This window comes from Perognathus longimembris, chromosome 7 (assembly GCF_023159225.1).
Source record: "Perognathus longimembris pacificus isolate PPM17 chromosome 7, ASM2315922v1, whole genome shotgun sequence".
NCBI classification, from domain to species: Eukaryota; Metazoa; Chordata; class Mammalia; order Rodentia; family Heteromyidae; genus Perognathus; species Perognathus longimembris.
In genome coordinates this window covers 13,698,489-13,720,486 of record NC_063167.1, presented here as the reverse complement: position 1 = coordinate 13,720,486, position 21,998 = coordinate 13,698,489, and the positions used below count along the sequence as shown (strand labels likewise).

The window sequence follows — 21,998 nt, the reverse complement described above, 5'->3', positions numbered from 1 at the left end:
TAAACTACTTTGGGGGAGGGGACAGAGTCCAGGCATGAATAAAAATGAGAGTTGGGGGACAGACCTAGGTCACAGTTGGACTTTGATGGCCAGCTAGCTCAGCAAGCAGGTAGGTTGGGGGAGGCCTGCTTACTGCTAGGCTCTAATTCTGTGCCCAGTGCAGGCATCGCTAATCAATCCCCACACACTGTGGCCACAGAACGCTTCTCACCAGAAAAGGAACACCATTCATTGAGGTGCTAGCCCCTGGTGTGGCCCAACAGCCTGTTTGTGGAGAGAGGACAGTGGAGGAGGACTCCGGCAAGGTTGTGGGTATCTTGCCTCTTCACCTCTACATTTCTAGGCATATGAGCCCATCATTCTGATGGTATCGGCTGGATGCACTCGTGCCAGGAGATTGGGGGCAGGGTGCCCAGGGTCCAGGCTGCCTGGATCCAAATGGGAGGTAATGAGGGTAGGAACTCTGGTGGGGCACGGGGTGGGGGGGGGGGCGGAGGGCAGGGTGGGAGGAAGCCCTCGGATAGAGGTGACCCCAGTCAGATCTGAGAGCTGACAAAAAGCGCTCTGTGACCGCCCGAGGCTTGTGTTTGTGGTCACTGTCCCTTAGCGGGTTTTCGGGGCTGGCGTGGGGAGGGGGTGTGCCAGGGACGGTGGAGCCAGAGCCAAGGGCATCTTTTTGATGGTAAATTGGGGGGAAGTTCTATTATGCAGCTTTGGAGCTGAAAGAAGTTTCCTTTTCACACTCCGAATGCTACAGATTTTTCTTCCCGGAGAGAACAAGGGGTGAACTTTTAACCTGTTTTTCTCTCATCGGCCTCAGCCAGAGACGCGCCAAGCCGGGCTCTCTGCCTGGGCCTGAGGGGCAGCTGCTGGGAGCCATGTGGAACAAGGGAGAGAGGAGACTCTCCTGGGGACAGAGCGGGGTCGAGGTGGGGGGGAGGGGGGAGGAGAGCTGGCCAAGCAGGTGGCCCCCACCCTTTGGCTGGATTCCTGAGCTGACCCAGAGGATAAGCACTACTAGAAGGTTCCATGCCCAGAAAAAGGAGGGGCTGGAACTGAGGCTGGAAACTTGGGCAGGGGCGGGGGGGGGGGGGGGGGGGAAGGAAGGCAAATGACTTGCCAAAAGGCTCACGCCTGTAATCCTAGCTACTCAGGAGGCTGAGATGGGAGGGCTGTGGTTCGAAGCCAGAGGTGTGACTCAGGTGGTAGAGCTCCAACTTAGCGAGAAAACAAAAGCTAAAGGACCATGCCTAGGCCCTGAGTTGTGGCATGCACAGGCTTGTGCGTACGCACACGCACACCCACGCATACACAACATTAGGGCTCAGACCTGGGCTCCCTCGGAGCCAGGCCATGGGTGGCAGCAACCATAGGCTGGGTGGGGAAGCAGAGGGGAGATGGTTAGAGAAACTGGATAAAAAGAGTGGCTGGTTCACCCACAGGGAGGGACCGAGATGCAATGAGACACACCCAGGTGCCTGGTGGGATTGCTAGGGGCAGAGATGCAGTGTTCCCTCTGCTACCTCCCACCAGGCCAACCCTGGAAGCCTGGCTCCTGAACGCCATCACCCTGGGTAGGGGCAGGAAGGGGTTCTGCCTGCTCTTCTGCTGGCTCCCCTTCACTTTTCAATGTTGCCGCCGCCTTCCCAGGCCTACAAAGAGGCAGGTGTGCGGAGCACAAGGCTTGGAGAGCAGAGACCTTGGTTCTCTCGCCTGCTTGCCTTGCAGCCTTGATTTCACACGAAGCCTCAGTTTCCACATCTGGAAGATGGCCTTGAGGTGTGAATAGGCAGGCTCAAGGAGAGGGGAGCAGATCAGCCTGGAGCCCTGGACTGAGCAGGCTCTCAAGACGTGGCAGCTATTCTTAGAGGAAACAGAGTGGCTTCTGGCCCACCCAGAGCTGCATGCATGCCGCTCCTTTTGGGCTCATTAGGTGGCCCCTGGAAGTGAAGCAGGGCCAAGAGTCTCCAGCTCCGTCTGCCTAACTACCCCGCCTCCACCCCACCCCACCCCAAAGTCACCCTTGCCAACATCTGTCAAACATCAGCCTCTTGCTGGACGGCCACAGCCTCCATCTGATGTCATTTTCCTGGGATGCCTGACTTTCTGCTTTGTTCCTCTCAAGCTGAGCACCAAAGTCCAACACCGTTAGCTACCCAGGGGAATCTGGAGTCGATCTTGCCCCCAGGGAACCTGGATGGGTTCAGAAAGCCACCTCCCAACTCTGCCACCAGAACTTCATTTCTCCCCCCACCCCACCGCCTAACATCTCCCCTCTCATTCCAACAAAAAATCTACAAAGGGAGAGCGAGCTCCTTCCCCCTGGAGCCCCACAGGAGCCAGAAACCCTCACCAACACTCTGACAACAATGCCAAGAGCTCTGGACCCTGCCCCATTTCACAGATGGGGAAACAGAGGCTGGCAGAGGCTTGGGCATCTATGCAAGGTCACCTGCCGACCCCACTCACAGGGAGCACAGACTGGGTGGTGCTCTCTCTTGCCCCTTCACCACCCACAGTACTGTTCCCTTTTGATCCTCTCCCTTCCTTGTCTGCTGTGGTTGCCCGAATGTCAGGCGCCAGCAAACTTCCCAAGTCAGGTCACCTCCACCAGGAAGTCTTCCTGAGCACACCCTACTCCATGGGTGTGCAGTCGCTGGCCTCACAGGCCTGCAGAAGTCATAGGTGTTGTAAGTGATAACTGCCCCTTGTTTGTCGCCCTCTCCCATGCTATGGTCTGTGCATCCACAAAGGGTGGGGTCTGCACCCCAATACTCAACACAGAGTTTGGCACCTAGCAGGCCCCCTTGTTCCCATCTGCCAGGTTGGAATATTTGCTGGGGCCCTGTCCTGTGCCATCGGGGCTGCCCAGCCTGGAGCCCGGAGCTATCCATGTGGACATCTCAACCTGCACGATGACTCAGTTACTGTTTCTCATCCAATTAAATATTTTTTCCCTTCTTCTTCTTCTTCTTCTTCTTAAGTGCATTTTAAAGAGGAAAGAAGTCATCATCACGAGGAGTGGAAAACCAGTATCACTTGCCATGAAGAGCACGCAAATAAACACAGGACCATTACAATTAAAATCGTTCGTTATAGGCAGATTTCCTAACATTACTTCACTTCCCACTCTTTGGGGGCCACTGGACCCCGTCAACCTGACTCTACCGGGCTCCGTCAACCTGTCAACCTGGCTCCACTGGGCTCCGTCAACCTGACTCCACTGGGCTCTGTCAGCCTGACTCCACCAGGCTCCGTCAACCTGTCAACCTGACTCCACCGGGCTCTGTCAACCTGATCCATGTTGGGAATGTCCCCAACCCTGCAGTGACAGTGACAGACCTGCACCCAGGGAGGCCGCGGTCACTGCATGGATAACTGATCACCCTGTGGCTATGACAAAGATTGTGGTTAGCAGTGCCCTGGGTTCTGTGGGTTTTGTGGGAGCAGGTGTGGGAGGAGGGGGCAAGCAAGGAGGGCGGGGAGGGCTTTCTGGAGGAAGCGGCACTGGAGCGGAAGCTGACACTGGGTGGGACGGCAAGGCAGGCCTAGGGAATGGCAGAGACAAAGACAGAGAGGGGATGGAGAGTGTGGCTTATGGGAACCAGGTCGGGGTAAGTGAGGGGCTGGTGTGCTGACAGCCAAGAGCAGAGCCCTGCCTGGCGGCCCATGTCCTTGGCAGCCTTGCCGGTGCCACCCACCACCATCCTGCTCGTGGCAGCAGCCAACATGCCCTCCCACCCTCCTGACGCCCCAGTCTCCAGGACTTGGCCCACCTAGACCCCCCCCCCCCCACGAGCATGTGAGGAGAGAGAAGGCAGGCCGCACAGCTCCTTAGCAGCCAGGCTAGCAAGCGGGTCCTGCCTCCCCTCGCCCCCCAGTCCCAGAGCCCGTTCCTCAGGGGAAAGCAGGGCTGGGGCCACGGGAGCGGGCTTGGCCAGCCCCACCGTGCCGCGCCCCCTTTCCTTCCCGGAGACTGCACAGAAGAAAGCAATCAGGAGGCCCTGATTGCACGGGCTGGGGAGGCCGACGGCCCCTCCGGCTACGTGCGAAGGAGTAGTGTGCATTTCAGAAATATTTGAGCTGAGAGGGGAGACACACTGAAGTCGTTAGCGTTCGGCCAGCAGGAGGGGGCCACACCAGGCCCCCTGCGCTCAGGCGGAAGGGGGGCATGGCTACCCCCAGCTCCCCGTCTACCCTGTGTGCCCGGTCTTGGGCTGTAACTTTCCTTAAGTACCCAGCATGGGCTTTGGCACCGAATGCCATCTCAGGCTCATGATCACCTGTGGGATCCATGCTGGTGTCAAGGTCATTTTATAGATGAGGAAACAGAGAGAGGCGCAAACTGCTCAAGGGCACACAGGCAGCCGGGGTTCAAGGCCACGTTGGTGTTATTTCTAAGACAGCAGCACAATCAAGCACGCATGTATGTGTGTGGGCAAGGGTGGGGGTGGGGAAAGGAGGGAGGAGGCGGCAGAGGCTGGGGGCACAGACAGGCTAGGAAGAACTCTGGCTCTGGAACTTTCTAGGGTGTGAACTGTAGGCTAGCCAAATCTCTCTGGGCCTCAGTTTCTGCATCTGAAAAAAAGAAAATGGTCATCTTGGCAGAAAGGTCTGCGAGGCCGTTATCTCCAATGAGTCAACCAAAAAGCTAGAAGTAGAACAGTGAGGGGCTCAAGTGGTGGAGCACCAGCCGTGAGCAAAAAAAGCCAAGCAAGAGTGTGGGGCCCTGAGACCAAGCCCCAGCAGCAGCACAAACCCATCAACCCAACCAAAGAGTGTCATGGTGAGAAGGAAGTGGTCATATGAGTGAATGCTGTTGATCAGCTGTTCCTGGGGGCCTCACTCTAGGTAAGGTCTTGTCCACCCATTAGTGTCCTGGGCACTGGGCACTGAGAACTGAGCCCGGCACAGAGTAGAAACCTTGAACTTGCTTGTGGCAGCTAAGTGAAGTTTGTTTTATTCTTATACTGCGCTTTGCACAAAGGGCATGGGGCTTGCTGGACTGGGGCTCATCCACTTGAATCACACCTTTAACCCTGCCTTTTGCTGGTTATTTTGGAGGTGGAATTTGGCAAACTTTTCTGCTCAAGATGGCCTTAAACTGTGGTCCTCCAGATCTCAGTCTCCTAAGTAGCTAGGACCACAGGTGTGAGCCTGTGGCTTGGGTAAATCCATGCATTTACTCACAGTCTCTCCTGCAAGCACAGAGTCCTAGCTCCTTACACAAGGGTCCAGTCAACAGGGACACAGGGTCAACTACTTCCTTGCAACCCCTCTTTTCTACATGCTGAGGGAGTCCAGCCCTTGACCCTTCCACAATGCTCTCCCTGGAATGCTTGGCCCTTCCTGCTAACTTCTCTTCCAAGACAGAGCTCTCTAATGCTCCTTCCCTCTCCCTGGCAGCTGTCCTTGACTTCTCCCACGCTGGCTAGGTTAGGAAGCAACGTCATGGTCAGCCAGCAAAGTCATGTTCACTCACTGAGTACCTTCCCTACTCAGGGTGCTCGTGTGTGTGTGTGTGTGTGTGTGTGTGTGTGTGTGTGTGTGTGTGTGTACACAGACATGGCTCCCAGGCCCTGACTGCAGGGAGAGGCAGAGCGAGTGGCTGGTCTGGGTGAGAGCTAGGATGCACAGAGAGCGAGGAGACACGGAGCAAGCAAGAGAGCTGAGCTTTGGCGGGGAATGTGAAAGGCATCTGGGAGGGTGGTGGGATCTGGGCTGGGCGTGCCCTGGAGGGGGAACAGCCGAGGCAGAGGCACCAGTAGGATTAGGAAAGGCTGGGCAATGGTAGAACCTGGGGCTGGCTCTCAGTCCTAGGCTCTGGACCACGTGCCACCCACAGTGGGATCAAAACACTCAGTGGAAGCACCGAGGAAGCCACACATGGAGAGCCTTGAACATGAGCCTACGGAGTTTGGATCTTGTTCCACAGGCAGCAGGGAACTATGGCACATTCCTGAGGAGGCCCGGGGAGCTGCTCCCAGGATGGCTCTGAGGAAATTATGTTAGACTTGGGGGGTCAGCTGAGGGAGGAGCTTGACGCTACACCCAGAGACCTTTGCCCCAGGGTAGGCAGTAGGCCAAAGCCCAGGCACCAAACGACCTGGCATGGGGCTTGTCCCAGCCTCTCACAGCCTGGAGACCTGACCTAGACTGCCAGTAGCCGGGACGCAGAGCATGCCTTCCAGGGCCCAAATGCGAAATACCAGGAAGAGGCTACAGCCAGGAGCCAGGACATAACAAAGTCCTAGCTCTGTGAAGAGTGAGTGACAACTCCTTGCTTTCTGTGCATTGCTCTGAAGACCAAGGGATGTTCTGGGTGCAAAGAGTCTGTTTCAGTGAGGGTTTTTTTGTTTGTTTGTTTTGTGCCAGTCCTGGGGCTTGAACTCAGCCTGGACACTATCCCTGAGCTCTTTTGCTCAAGGTCTAGCACTCTACCACTTGAGCCACAGCTCTGTTTCCAGCTTTTTGGTGATCTACTGGAGGTAGGAGTCTCACAGACTTTCCTGCCTAGGCTGGCTTTAAATTGTGACTTTTGGATCTCAGGCTCCTGAATAGCTAGGGTTATAGGTGTGCGCCAGTAGTTTCTTTTTTTGGGGGGGGGGAAGGGGTTGAGGTAGGATCTTACTATGTGGCCCTCGCTGGCCTGGAACTCGAGATTCTCTGCCACAGCCTCCCAAGTGCTGGGATTAAAGGCATGAACCACCACACCCAGCTTACAAAGGTATTTTTACACCATGCTAAGGGCTGGGCCACACAAAGACCATGGAGAAAATCACTAACATGTGGAGAGGTGACCCTTCATCAGTATTGTTTCAGAGCAAGTTTAGAGGGAAACTGAGGCACAGAGAGATCAAAACCTCCGGCAAGGGCTGGGGATATAGCCTAGTGGCAAGAGTGCCTGCCTCGGATACACGAGGCCCTAGGTTCGATTCCCCAGCACCACATATACAGAAAACGGCCAGAAGCGGCGCTGTGGCTCAAGTGGCAGAGTGCTAGCCTTGAGTGGGAAGAAGCCAGGGACAGTGCTCAGGCCCTGAGTCCAAGGCCCAGGATTGGCCAAAAAAAAAAAACCTCCGGCAAGGTCACGTGAACAGTAAGGGTCAGGGTAAGACGTGACCTCTTTAGTCCAGCCTCAAAGCCACCAGGCCATGCTACCACACAAGAAGGAGCTGTCAGTGACCAAGCTGTCATGAGACTGAGACCAGAGAAGCTCGGAGATCTGCCTGTCTTCCCAGTCCCAAGAGAGTCTTGGTGCGTTGGCTGGAAGCAAGGTAGCACTGCCAGAGAAGCTGAAGGAAACTTCTGGAAGCCTCTAGATTTTTCTAAAGTGAAACCTTCACACAGATGACTCCTTGTTTTTCTAGTGTGGGGCCCCCCCACTCAGCCCTGGGGCCGGAGGGAAAGAGAACCTGGCTAATGTAAAATCCTTCTGCCCCAGGACTCTTGAAGCAATGCAATGCTATGCTTCTCCTGTCGGTCCTGCCGCTCGAGGCCCTGCTCTGCCTCGGTTGCCTGCCTGGGGCCTGCACGTGTTTTCTCAGGCCCAGACGGAGGAGATCCCGCCATGCTGGCTCCTCTGCTGTGTCCCCCGCCTGCCTGCCGCTGGCCTGGGCATCCGCCAGCGCCGGCTACCCCGGCTGAAACCCAATCCTCGGGGCCAGCCGGGCTGCTGGCTAACAGCAGGCCGCATTGTGCAGCCAGGGCTTTGGGGGAGTTCGGATTCGCTGCTCAGGGACCCACTTAACCTCCGCAAAGGACAGGATGATGGATGGGGGTCTGGGCTGGGCCTGCTGGGGGGGGGGGCGGTGGAAAGTGAACACCAGGCTGGGGGGAGCAGGGATGGAATGCCCTAGACCAGCAAGCCCTCCTTTAGTTCACTCAGCCCTATTTTATACATGGGGAACCTGGAAAGGGTAGGGGACTTGCCCAGGGTCACAGGAGTCAGAGACAGAACCTGGGAGCCTCCTGAAACACCGGGGTGCCTCTCACGGCCTGCACTTCTCTAGTAATTTCAAATTTGCAAAGATTTTTTTTAAAAAAAATTAATGTAAGTGAACCCATATATCTAACAAATAGATCCTACCATATAGTCAAGCTGCGCACCTACTATGTGTTCCGTGCTGTACAGAGTCTATGAGATCTAAATGTTTGTGGCTGGGCGCTGGTGGCTCACACCTGTCATCCTAGTTACTTGGCAGGCTGAGATCTGAGGATCTCAAAGTTCAAAGCTAGCCTAAGCGGGAAAGTCAGTGAGACTCTTGTCTGGATACCAAGTCCTTACACGATCAGATCACTGTGTGAAAATAACACAGTACTTGCACGGAGCCTCACAAACCCTCCTGTATCATTTCTTTGTGTGTTATTTTGAGGCGAAGTCTCACTAGGCAGCCCAGGCTGGATTTGAACTCGTGACCCTCCTATCACAGCCTTCTTGGTGCTGAGGTGACAGGTAGACACAACCATGCCCAGTATTTTTGGTTTCCACCCACCTAGCTTGCTAGGCAGGTGTTCTAACCGTTGAGCCATGCCTCCAGCCCTGTTTTTCGGATGGTCACTTTTGAGATAGGATCTTGCTTCCCACCCAGGCTTTCAGTCACTGCGGAGATCACAGGCGTGTGACACTCCATCCATCCAGCTCCCCTCCACCGAGACCCAGTCTCTCAGACCTTTCTGCCTGGCTGGTCTTAAAACAGCGATGCTCCCAACCTCAGGCTTCCACACAGCTAGGATTACAGGGGTGACCCACTGGTGTTGGACTCCCTTGTCTCTCCCCACCTCCCCCCCCCCGCCCCCCACTAAACCTCCTAAATGCCACAATCATCTCTGGAATACTTACAATACCTAATACAGTGTAAGTTCTCTGCAAATAGCCATTATACCATGCTGTTCAGGGAATGATGACAAGAGAAAAGTCTACATGTTCACTGCAGATGCTGCTGCTTCACGTAGTTCCTATTGGGGGCTAGTTAATGCCACAGATGCCGAGCACATGGGCACACAGCGTGAGCTGTGCGTGCAAAGCTATGCTGTACCAACCACTGCACCAGGCCACGATGCCCTGCTAGACAGAGTTATTACTCTCATTGCCCCACCCGCCCACCTCCATCCACCCACCCATCCATCCACTCATCCAGCAGCCTACTACCCATTCCCATGTCCACCCATTCATTTAGCGGTATATGCATCCTCACCATGAAGCCTTTCCGCTCCAAGATTGGTGTGTGTGTGTGTGTGTGTGTGTGTGTGTGTGTGTGTGTGTGTGTGTGTGTGTACTTCAGAGAGGGTAAGCAACCCACCTAACACCACACAGCTAGAGAACAGTGGGCCTGGAAAGCAAGCAACCTCCTCTTTTACCACACTGCTGGGGGGGGAGGGGGGTCTTTTCACTGTCGCACTCCATTTCTGGCTGTCCTGTCGCATGCAGGTTTAATCTTATAAGCCACCTCAAATCCTTTTGGATGTGAGTCAGAGTGTAAATTACAAATCAATAAGACATGGACCACTGTGAGTCCAAGCCAGGGTCTGTTAGGTTGGAGTCAATTAGCAAACCTACTGCAGGACCTGCTGGGACTCAATCTATTTGCCTAATTGGCACTGGTTTCACCCAGTGAAGAGCAATTAACTCAAATCTGGGAGCCCGGAGCGCCCCTCCGCGTCTAGGCAAGGTGTCAGGCACTTAGCCACGTGAAACTTTACTGTTCATTCATCTACCCATTGACCCAGAAGCCCACTCACCCACCTAACTTTCCAACCAGTGACTCCTTCCAGGTACCCATGAATTACCCTGACCCATTCACCCACACATACATGCGCCTGTCCACCTATCCATCCACCCATCTACCCACCTCCTCATTCACTTCCCAACAAGGCACCCACTCATCTTCATATCCATCTGCCCACTGAACAACCCAACCCAAGGAACCAGCTATGAACTCGCTCTTCCGGCTCACCACTTACCTAACCTTAGACTCAACCACTCTGACCTGTCTACCCACACATTCAGCATCTCATGGACATGGCCATCTACACCCCACTTCCCATCCATCTACCCACCCATCATCCATCCATCCACCCACTGATCATCAGAATCAACCTCCCTCCTTCTTCATTCCATTCACCTCCCCACCCTACCCAAGCACTGGCACATCCTTGAACATGCAACCCTCCCTCCCACAACTACACATCTGTTTTCCACAACTCTCCCAGCCAGTGTGCAACTGTCAAACACCAGGACATGCTGGGTACTGAGAAATTAGAAACACACACACATACATACATACACACACACACAAAAATCAAACAAACAAACCAATCCAGACACCATCACTGAAGAAATTGCCCAATTTGAAGCAAACTAAATCATTGATGCCTCCTGTCCCCAAATCCCTGAGGGCCAGTATCTCCACAGTCTACCCTTGGACGTGGCTCCTTGCTGGGGCTGCCATCTTGGTGCGGACCTGCTGCCACTGGCTCTGGCTCTCCTCTGTCTCCAGATAGTGTATTTCACGGGCCCTGCTTGGCCAGTACAGGCCAGGACAGCTGCTTCCCAGATCACACGGGCTGGGCCATGCCGGAGCTCCCCACCCCCCACAGAGGAACTACTGAATGAGAAATGGAGCCGATTTTAACCCCGGCCATGCCCACTGATGCCAATCTGTAAGGGAGATCCCAGGCAAGCACAGATTATATCCATATTCCCAGAGCTGAGTGACACCCTAACCCTGCCCAGGGTTCAAGAAAATACCGGACTTGAACCCCAAATATTGTGAAGGGCACTGCCAGGCAAAGGGATAAAGGAACAACTGAGGCAGAGAAAGGATGCTGCAGGCAGAGGAGGGTGAGCCAAGTCCTCTAGGAAGCAGTAGCAGCCTGCAGCAGGCTCCATACCCCATAGTCATTTGGAGGGCAGGAGGAAGGGCTGAGGCCTCCTTGTTATAAATGATAGGCAAGAAAATAAAGAATTGTCTCAGCAAGACAGAATTTACTTCTGCAAAAGGGCACACGATGTACCAAAAATCTGGCAAGCAAGCACACAGAGCAGGCAGGCAGCTCCCCTATTTATCCCTAACACAGCGGGCCCCGCCCCTCTGCTCAGATTGGTTGAGATCAGGTTCACAGTCTGCTCGTGATTGGCTAGTCTGAGTAGGGTAAAATGTATTTACATAAAGTGGCTTTGCAATAAGGTTAACAGTCCACAAATAATCTCAAAACACACAGTATCTTCTGCTATTTCTTGAATAGTCTGGGGCATGTTGTAATTACATCTTGAAACGAAACCAGTTTAAGACAGAAATCTTACATTTCAAAAACCCTTCCTCATCCCAAAGCAGTTCCTCTTTTCCTTAACAAGAGCCAACCCCCCAGGCCAAAGCAACACACTTTGATGAAAAGACAGTTTTTCTCACATCCTCTACAGCGTGGAAGGGGGCTGGTGAGGTGAGGTGGCCTCACTCAACTGCTCCTAGATTCTCCTGTGTAACCGATCCGTTCCCTAGATAAGGAAATGTGCAGCCTAGGGATCAGAGGGGCACAGAGGGCTGACCCAGGCCACACAGCAGGTCAAAACAGAGCAGAGATTCCATCCAGGCCCCATGACTTCAAATCGCCACCCCCCCTTTTTTTCTGAGAGTGGCTGCTCCCCTCCAGGCCACCAGTGGGGCTGGAGGCAGCATGGGGTACAAGCATGAGACAGCCCAGGACACCAATGCCGCTCTGCCTTCTCTCAAGCACCCATGGTTCTTGGGGATGTTGTCCAGTCATTTCCCACCATCCTCTTCAACAGCCTCTTCATCTCCATCATCAGTTACTGTCCATTTCCCACCAGCCTGGTACCTGGGGTGGGAGGGCAATGCCAGACACAGGGCTTTTGAAATGAGCTGGTAACACTGCTAGGCTAAGCACACAATGGCTAATGTCAGGAGGAAGGATCTGAGAAGGACCAAGGCTTGAAATGAAGAAGGGAGGGTCTTAGAGTGGATAAGACATGGGAGGGGCAGGGGGGGAGGAGGAAAGGGGAACCCACAGCCCCATGTGGGGAGGAAAATCTAGGAGCGAGGCAAAACCACCACCCAGTAGCATCTCTGTTGTCATGGCTACCATTTCCTGAGCACTGTGACTTGTGGTGAAGGCATCTGTGATTGTCCCTGTTCTGCAGATCAGCAAACTGAGGCTCGGTGAGGGTGAGGTACTAGTAACAAGCATGCTGGCAAGGAAGGAGGACGTTAATTCGTGGATGATGTGAACAGAACTCCATTCATCATCCCAAGGGGTTCCTGGCGTGATAGGAGACAGATGACCTGTGCTAAACCCTTTGAGCCAGACAAGGAGTAGACTTTTCCCATGCCACTCTGCCAGTACCCCTGGGAGTGGGGGCCTCAGTACCTCAGGCCCAGCTATCCCCAGGACCCCACCACACACACACACACACACACACACACACACACACACACACACACACACACAGAGCTCAGTCCTCACATAGAGCTCTTCCTTGCCAGGAATTCAGTGCTGGTGGCGACAGCCCAGGCGGCCCATCAGACCTGCTGACGCTGGGAGCCAGCTCAGGAATTCCGGCTCTAATTGAGAAATTGGATAGGGAGCCTCAAGCGTGTCCCACCCTGGCCTGGCCAGCGTCCCTTCCGCTGGGACGGCCCATTCTCTGACAGGGTTAAGGTGTGTGGTTGGTGGTCCGTTCAGGCTCATCTGGGAAATGGAGGGCTGTATCTGCTGTGAGGAAGGACGGAAGGGCTCAGCACAAGGCCTGCACCACTGGGGCAGCTCAGGGAGGGAGGTTACCCCTATGATTCCATCACCCCTCATTATCCATGAGAAGGAAGGAAAGGAGAGGAACCCTTGGGGTGGGTGAGATGGGACAGGCAGCTCCATCTAAACATGGATGATAACCATAATCTAAACTTCTTTTTCTCGGGTTTCGGGGCTTGAATTCAAGACTTGCTTGCTTTTGGAGGGTGTTCTACCACCTGAGCTATGCCTTCAGATCAGCTTTTTGCTGGTTAATTGGAGATGGGAGCTGGTGAACTTTTCTGCCCAGGCTGGAAATCCTCCAGGTATCAGCCTCCTGAGTAGCTACATGACAGGAGTGAGCCACTGGTGCCCAGTTTGAGCTTTTTTTTTGGGGGGTTGGGGGTAGTATTGGGGATTAAACCCAGGGCCTCAAAGTGCTCTACCTCGTGAAGTACAACTTCAGCCCTTCCATTTGTATCTTTTTGAGAGAAGTCCTAAAGTTTTGAACTCCAGACTTTGTGATTGCTAAGTGTAATTGCCAGGCTGGCTCTCTACCTACCACTTGAGCCATGCCTCTAGCTTAGCTTTTTGCTGATTATTTGGAAGATGGAGTCTCATGGTCTTTTTCGGCCTGGATTATCCTCAAGACACAAACAATCCTCTGGATCTCAGCCTCCTGAGCAGCGAGGATTGCAGACATTAAGGCACCTGTGCTAAGCCTGTATTTTGTTTTTTAAAATAGGGTTTTGCTAACTTTGTCAGGGCTGATCTTGAACTTGCATTCCTTCTTCCCCCACCACCCTAGTAGCTGAGATTACAGGTGTGACCCACCGCACCTGGCCATAAGTGGAACACCTGGCCATGGAGTACCTATTAGGTGCCACTGTAAGCAAGTGTGACATACCAGACAGTGTGCAAGCTACTTGCCGTAGGTCCCCATTGAACAGATGAGGAGCCTGAGATGGGGGGGGAGGGGCATGACTCACGGCTGTAGTGCTAGGCGGTTGGCAGGGGGCATTCCTTGGCCTTATTTAAAGTTCCAGTTATCTGTCCCATTTCCTGCTGGCTGGGGCTGGCCTCTTTCGGCAGGCGGGACGACCCTGATGGAGGATCCAGGGACAGGGAGCTTCTGGAGGAGCCTGATGAGGTGGGCCTGGATGAGGCTGGGTGAGAGGTGGAAGGCACAGAAAGCAGGGGTGGCGGTGCTTTCACTGTGCCCTGTGCATACAAAGGGGAGCAGGGCTCACACTGCTGATGACCAGCCTCAGGACGGGTCTCCTGAGGGTCATCTTCAGTGATGCGGCCCCACACCCAGGCTCCCGGTCCCCGGCCAGGCCCGCCTCACACAGGTTTAGACTCGAACATCCATCCTCCCCCTCCCGCCACCACCCCCCACCCCACCCAGTAATGGGTCACATCCATGCCAGGGGCTGGAACACAGGCCTTCGACGCCCCTTCCCAGTCTCTCAGCCTCCGTCCTCACCTCCACGCACCCTGTGTATGACACCTCCTGCCCGAGGAGCCTGTGGGCTTGGTAAAGGTGACTCCTCCCAGCCCACGGCTCTGGCATCCACCACTGGTGAAGGGGAGGAGAGCCAGGGTGCCAGGCAAGCAGCCATTCCCTGTGGCCAGCCTGCAAGGCGCTTCCACGTGTCTGGGGACTGGGAGGGTGGGCTCAGCTGCCCTCCAGCTTTGAACTCTACTTCCTACCTTGAGGTCCCAGTCAAGTCACTACTTTCTCCTGTGGACCATGGAATGAGAACTGAAGCCGCTACTGACAAGGTGAGAAGAACTAAGACCATGCAGGTAAAAAGCACGAAGTCCAATGCCTACTGTAGTAAGTGCTCAGTAAAATACTGTTAGTATTTCTGCTCAAATGTCTGTAAGCTGGCAGAGTTAAAATAAATGGAAAGCATGATACTGTCATTAGCATCAGCCCTCCCCACCCCGGCTCTGATCATGGATAAGGCAGACGCTAGTTTTTTGTCTATGGGACACAGAATAACGCCCCCCCCCCCCCGCAAATGTGCATGTCTTAAGTTCCAGAATCTGTGTACCTCATCTAACATAGCAAAAAGAAAAAGAAAAGACTTTGCAGCTGGGCACTGGTGGCTCACACCTGTAGTCTGGCTACTCAGGAAGCTGAGATCTAAGGACCACAGTGCGAAGCCAGCCAAAGCTGGAAGTGGGGGTGTGGCTCAAGGGGTAGAGCACTAGCTTTGAGTGGACAAAGCAAGGGACAGAGCCCAGGCGCGGATTTCGAGCCCTTGTACGTAAGACTGGACTAAGTGGAGAGATCACTACGTGGGCCCAATGTGATCCCGTGGATGTGGTCTGTGGATGAAGGGGCAGTCCTGCTCTGCCCTGCCCTGAAGCTCGGCTTCCCAGAGCCAGGACCTCTGATACAAAAGACGTCTCATCAGTCCTAGTTTTCAGATGAAGAAACTGAGGCTGAGAAGTGAGGCAGCCCGTGCAGGCGGCCTGGGGCAGGCAGCTCCGTGGACATCCTGGCCATCTGGATCTAAGCAGAGGACCTCTGCTGCAGGCTACAGTGTGGCTCTGGGCCTTGAGGCGGGAGCTGGGCCCTTGCTGGGCTACCTGTCTGGTAGCTGGGCCTGGGCCAGCATGCTGCTGTGGGGAGCTAGATCCACGAGAGGGGAAGACTCTGGTGTCATGGCACGGCCCTCCTGGACGATGTGCGGCCAGTGCGGAGCCCTTGGCCTCTCTCCGGCTCCTGCTTGGCCATTACATTCCCATTGCATAGCTAGGATGACAAGGAGGACTGCAGTGAGGGTGTGATCCAGCCCCAACCCAGGCACAGAGCTCAGGGCCTGCTGCTGACTCTGCTCAGGCAGCCCTGGGGGGACCACTACCCCATCCTGAGCCAGGACACTGGGGGTCCAGAGAGGGGAGGGGGTCACCCAGCCAGGACAGAGCCTTGCTGGAGTGAGGAGGTGGGGGGGGTGTCTCAGAAGCTATGGCCCTGCTGTTTCTTCAGCCTAAAACATGCTATGGTAAACAGGGCTGCAGTGGGGTAGGGGTGCAGGGCTTTGGGTCTCTGGCAGGGTCTGCCTCTGGCCGTGCCCTGGAATGCCCTGTGCGACCCTCACGAGGTGGGGCGTGGGCCAGCGTGGGCCCAGAAGCACGTGGCTCTGAATCAGTCTCTTCCCATCTCGGGGAGGGGCTCCTTCCTTCAGTCAGGAGCAGAGGCCCTAGGGTCCCCGTGGTCCTTGGCGCTCCCAGGGCCATGGCCCGCTCCCTGGCCCTGCCCACACCCACCGGGAGACCCTCGCCTCAGATGACTCCCGGCTGGGTGGGTGCCCGGCTGAGGGGAGGCGGCGGCGGGCGGGGCGCCTCTGCCACAGCAGGCCTCAGCGCCCGCTCGGAATCCCAATTGAGCTATTTTTAATGTGCTTCAATTTTCATTTTCTTTTATTGGAAAACACAGATGGTGACTTGCTGCCCCCTCTCACACTACGCGAGGCACCGGCAGGGAAGGAGATGCGTGGCAGACACATGCACAGCCCTCCTGTCGCTGGGATCTGGAGCCAGCGCCCAGGCTCTGGCCACTAGCTCGGGCCTGCCTCAGTTTCCCCTTCGGTAAAAGGTCCCAGCTGAGGAATACTTGAAAGCCCACGGCACTGTGCACACTCTGGGGGTCAGAGTTAGCCTGGGGGAGGAGGCAGAAATGAGTAACCTAGGAAAAGGCCCAATTGCTAAGCAGGGAGACCCCAGGGGAGCACTTCCAGCACTTGGAGGCTCTGCGGATCAAGTGCCCTGCCCAGGAGCCAGGTGTTGGCAGGCTCAGACTATGGGAAGTCACTCCTGTTGTCCTACCACCTCCACCCAGTTCCTGTCCAGAGGATCTGTGAGTTTCTTTCACTATAAAAGCAGAGAGAGGGGCTGGGAATGTGGCTCCGTGGTAGAGCGCTTGCCTAGCATGCGGGAAGCCCTGGGTTCGATTCCTCAGTACCACATGCACAGAAAAAGCCGGAAGTGGAGCTGTGGCTCAAGTGGTAGAGTGCCAGGGACAGTGCCCAGGCCTTGAGTTCAAGCCCCAGGACTGGGGGCTGGGGGCGGGGGGGGGGGGGGAGGGAGGCAGGAAGAGGCTTTAAAGACAACTAGGACCTGGCATGTGACTGGAATGACAGCATGCCAGCTTAGCAAGTACAAGGCTTTTAGTTCAGAGCCCCGTGTCAACAACAACAAAAACTCAAAACCACAACAACCACCAACTTGGAGGAGAAAATACAGAAAGTCAGATAGCAGAGCAGAGTAGTTACCAATCCTCATCTTTCCATCCTCCTCCTGCCCCTTCAGGACGATGGCCAACATAATGGAGTATTCTTTCTAGTCTTCAATTTTGCTTCCCACAATTCATCCCGCGCTTACCATGGTTGGATGACGGCACAGGTAGCGGCCACATGTGACTCACAGTCAACTAGAACACTTCAAAAGCACCAGTCCCCCCACAACACCAAGAGCTTTAGAGTCAGGGGTGCAGGCTGGCGATTGGCGCCCAGTGTTGCTGACGTGTCATTCAGGACAGCCCACAGACCCGCCACGGCCGCACCGCTGGCTCTGGGGACGGCTGGCGGCTCCGGGCTCCACTTGGTGGAGCTGTGTGACCTTGATTGAGTACATCTGCCTCTCTGAGCTGCAGTTTTCTCATCTGGAAAAATGAGCACCAGGCTTGTGGAGAGGATGAGAGGGAAAAGCCACACAGGATCTATACCCATGCAAGACAGAGCCGCCTCCTAAGGCTGTCACTGTAACTGCCCAAGGCCACCGTCGTAACTGTCCTGAGGTCACTTTCTGGGTCTGGCAGGTCAGTGGAAAGTAGCAGGGAGGAGTCACAGGGCCTCTGGTGTGTTTAGCTGGTTTGGCCTCTCTGTGTCCCATACCCCTGGGTTACAACACCTCTCCTAGACATGACACCTCATTTTTTCTCAAAAGGGGGTGTTGCTGGGAATATGGCCTAGTGGCAAGAGTGCGTGCCTCAAAAGTGGGTGTTACAGGTACCAGTGGCTCTCACACCTATAATCCTAGCTACTTAGGAACCTGATTTTAGGATTGAGGGTTGAATCTAGACAAAAAAAAAAAAGTCTAACGGATTCTTTTTTTTTTGCCAGTCCTGGTCCTTGGACTCAGGGCCTGAGTCCCTGGCTTCTTCTCGCTCAAGGCCAGCACTCCACCACTTGAGCCACAGCGCCACCCCCGGCCACTTTCTGTATATGTGGTGCTGGGGAGTCGAACCCAGGGCCCCATGTATATGAGGCAAGCACTCTTGCCACTAGGCCATATCCTCAGCCCCTCTAAGGGATTCTTGTTGTCAATTAACCAGCAAAATGCAGGACTAGAGCCACAGGCTCAAGTGGTCGAGTGCAAGCTATGAGTAGAAAAGGCTGAGTGAAAGCATAAGGCCCTGAGTTTGAGTCCTGATACACACACACACACACACACACACACACACACACACACACGAGTGTCACAGAATGCACTGGGGGCTGACTTCCCTGGCTGAGAGTCCCTGTGGGTATAGACTTGGCCGTGGGCCGAGCCTCCTTCACCAGAGCAGTGACTGAGGTGGGCACAGTGCTTCACAGTTTGCAAAGTACTTCCCCTCACCGCCCCGCACATCTTCCATCTGTCCTGCAACACAGGGCCCCGTGTGCAATAGACTGTGCACAGGGGGCCTATGGGTCTGGTAAGCACAGGGAGCGGGTCAGCCTCGTTGTCCCTGTTTTACAGAGGAGGGTACCGTAGTGCATGAGGTCAAGGGTTCCCTCAAGGCTCAAGGTGACCAGCTGGGCTCTAAGCGCTCTTTTGGGATGCTTTGCAGCAGGTAAAAACACCAGCCGGGAAAGTAGCACATGCAAAGGCCCTGAAGAATGAGTATTCATTATGAACTCTGGTATGTACATTCATCAACCAGTGAATTCACTCATCTGCCTATCCATCCACCCAAATCCAACACACCACTCACTTCTCCACCCATCCATCTTTCCATCAATCCATCTGCTATCAATCTATCCATCCACCACCCACCTTCTCTCCACCCATAACCCACTCATTTGTTCATCCATTATTCAGTCACACCTACCCATCCACCACCTATCATCCATCTACCCACCGCCCACTCATTTGTCCATCCATCGACGACTCAGATGCCACCCATCCAATCGTTATTCATCCATATATTTATCACTTATCCATTTACCATTATCCAGCCATCCTTCCACTACCAATCCACCCACTCATCCATCTATGTATGCATACCTATCATCCATTCACTCACCACCTACTCACCCATGCATCCATTACCCATCTCCCCATCCATCCACCAGTCTACCAGTCCATCCATCCATCCATCCATCCATCCATCCATCCATCCGTAACCCTCCTGAATCAGCTGCCCTCACCTCATTGGTACCAGGCTGTGTGCTGCAGGATGCGGAATGGAACCATTTCAGGTAACCAACGCAACTTCACAGACAATCAAAGATTAAGTAATGTACCTCAGAAATGAGTCTATGGTGGTGCACTGGTGGCTCATGCCCATTAGCCAGCCCAGGCAGGAAAGTCCCTGAGACTCTCATCTCCAATTAACCACCAGAAAAACAGAAGCGGTGCTGTGGGTCAAAGTGGTAGGGCGCTAGCCTTGAGTAAAACAGAGCTCAGGGACAGTGCCCAGGCCCCTGAGTCTAAGCCCCCTGTGACTGATAAAAAGAAAAGAAAGGAAAAAGAAATGGGTCTAGCTTGCCCTTCATCCCACCATGTCACTGAGGGGGAAACTGAGACCCTGAGAGAGTAAGATAAACAGAGAGAGAGAAAGAGAGCACACTGAACCCTCCAATGAAGGAGGAAGGAGCAACGGTGAGAAATGACACTGACGTTTGAGTCCACCCAGCTCCTCAAGTCCCGGGGCAGCCAGCATCCCACACTGGCTGCAGAGCCCAGCTGTCTTGGTGCCCTGCCATGTGGGGGTCCTTGGAGGCAAGCGAGAGCCATTGGCATGTTAATGGCTGCCAGCTCCGCTGGGCTGTAGGCAGCAGTGGACCTTGATCCAAGGATATCCTGGCATCCCAGTCCTCCTGGGTCCATCCAGCTTCTGAGTGAGCCCCTTCTAGCAGGGCTGGCTCCGAGTCTCTGGCATGCTCCTGACTGGCCATGTTCATCCTGAACATCAGGAAGGATGCTTTCAAGCTCTTAGGAGTTCTAAGAAAGAGCTGTGGCCTGGGAGCATGGCTTGGCGCCGGGCCTGGGGGGACAGTGCAAAGCTGTAGGTTTGGGGTTCCCCAAACCTACACACCCAGCACCACAAATTAAAAAGTTTACACCAAGCTGGGTGTTGGTGGCTCATGTCTGTAATCCTAGCTACTCAGGAGGCTGCGATCTGAGGATCACAGTTCAAAGCTAGCCCAGGCAGGAAAGTCCATGGGACTCTTATTTATTTTTTTCTTCTTTTTTATTTTTATTTATTTTGTAATTTATTTATTAATTAAACAAAAATTTTTTGACAAGGTATTGTGCAAAAAGGGTACAGTTACATAGTAGGGTAGTGTGTACATTTCTTGTGATATCTTACACACTGTTTTTCTTTCCCTTCCCTAGGTCAGGTAGACATATATACAATACACAATGTACCAAGAACATATACAGTAGCCACATGGCCTACGCCAAAGGAAATTCGCCTAGGGTTTTGAATGTAATGTCGACATTAGACAATATGTCGACAGTAGTCTTATATGAACGTACAATACATAGCTTTTGAGCTATTGTATTCCACTGAGAGGTCAATTTTTGACCTTTATATGTTGAGCAGTTGTTTGGTTTTAGTTACATAATGTTGGGTCGCTGACCCAATCCTGTGGGAAATACCATTTGACAAGAAGTTTTTGGCTTCACAGACCTGGTCTCTACTGTCTCTCCATCACCCCATCTTAACAGTCATATATCAGGGAGATCATGCCCCTTTGTTTTCTGTGTTCTAGGCTTGTCTCGCTCAACATTATTTGTTCAAGTTCTGACCATTTCCCTGCAAATACCAATATTTCACCATTTCTAATCGCTATGTAGTATTCCATTGTGTATAGGTACCATATTTTTTGGATCCATTCGTCTGTGGAGGGGCATCTGGGTTGTTCCCATATTTTGGCTATTGTGAACTGTGCCATGATAAACATGGAAGTACAAATGTCTTTTTGATATCTTGGGTTTTGCTGTTAAGGATAGATGCCTAGGAGTGGTATGGCTGGGTCATAGGGTAGGTCTATATTGAGCTTTTTGAGAAACCTCCATACTGATCTCCAAAGTGGTTGTACTAATTTGCACTCCCACCAACAATGAAGAAGGGTTCCTCTTTCCCCACAGCCCCTCCAGCATTTGTTGTTGCCTGAGTTCAGAGTATAGGCCATTCTAACTGGGGTGAGGTGGTATCGCAGGGTTGCTTTTATTTGCATTTCCTTTACTACCAGGGATGTTGAACATTTCCTCATATGTTTCTTTGCCATTTTTATCTCTTCTCTTGTGAAGTCTCTCTTTAGCTCCTTTGCCCATTTCCTAATTGGTTTACTGGGCTTGGAGGGGCTTAGTTTTTTGAGTTCTCTGTAGATGACAGATATTAGGCCTTTGAGACTCTTATTTCTAACAAACCACCAGAAAACCAGAAGTGGTGCTGTGGCTCAAGTGGTAGAGTGCTAGCCTTGAGCTGAAGAACTCAAGGACAGCACCCAGGCCCAGAGTTCAAGCCCCATGACCTACCAAAAAAACAACAAGTTTATACCAAATGAGCATCATCTCATCAGATGTCACTACGATGCCACTGCGCAGGTGAGGAAACTGGGGCTGCAAATGACGGCAGCGTGCTCAGGGTCCTCTGCAGGTCGGCCAAGGAGCTAGAATTTGGAGGTCCACCTGTCTACTCTCAGCAGGCCCTCCCTTCCTTCCCCTCCTCTCCTTCCCCCACCTCCCCTCCCTCTCTTTTCCACAGCACATCTCACCACCACTCTGAGATTTTCGAAAGTTCTTAAGTAGAAAACTATGTCTATTTTAAGATGTTGAGACACAGAGGGGTTAACGTGAAAAGTCAAAACTCTCTCCCCGGAGGCAGCACAATTAGATAGCTCTCAGACATTTCGCCGCATGTTAGGTGTATTTAATAGAGGCATAAATGTCTATTTACTCCTTGGAAACTCACAAATGGAATCATGCTCCGACTCTGAAAACCATACTGTTTGAAGCCTGCT

The 21,998-nt window shown here is 53.6% G+C and overlaps 1 protein-coding gene across 1 annotated transcript in view; it reads right to left on the bottom strand.

Annotated features, from left to right (window-relative positions):
• Ephb2 (EPH receptor B2) overlaps positions 1-21,998 on the bottom strand; it is a 158,098-nt gene that overhangs the window by 96,890 nt on the left and 39,210 nt on the right. The window lies entirely within an intron of this gene.